Below are 216 nucleotides of genomic sequence, written 5' to 3'. Positions count from 1 at the left end.
AACGTGTAGATAGCTCAGGGCATGATTTAATATTGATAACTGTGTAGAATAGGTCAGAACATGTAAGTAAAAACAAAATGAAGAAAGAATGAGAACATTTTTTGACTGCCACATTTTGTACATCAGTGAACTGACAAAAAGAAGGTTAACGTCATTGTGATAGATATTAGATCATATATAATATTATAGTACCGAATTAGTTAGAAGGGTACGTAG

Source organism: Limulus polyphemus, unplaced genomic scaffold (genome assembly GCF_000517525.1).
Source record: "Limulus polyphemus unplaced genomic scaffold, Limulus_polyphemus-2.1.2 Scaffold1230, whole genome shotgun sequence".
Classification (NCBI taxonomy): Eukaryota; Metazoa; Arthropoda; class Merostomata; order Xiphosura; family Limulidae; genus Limulus; species Limulus polyphemus.
This window is presented reverse-complemented; position numbering follows the sequence as displayed.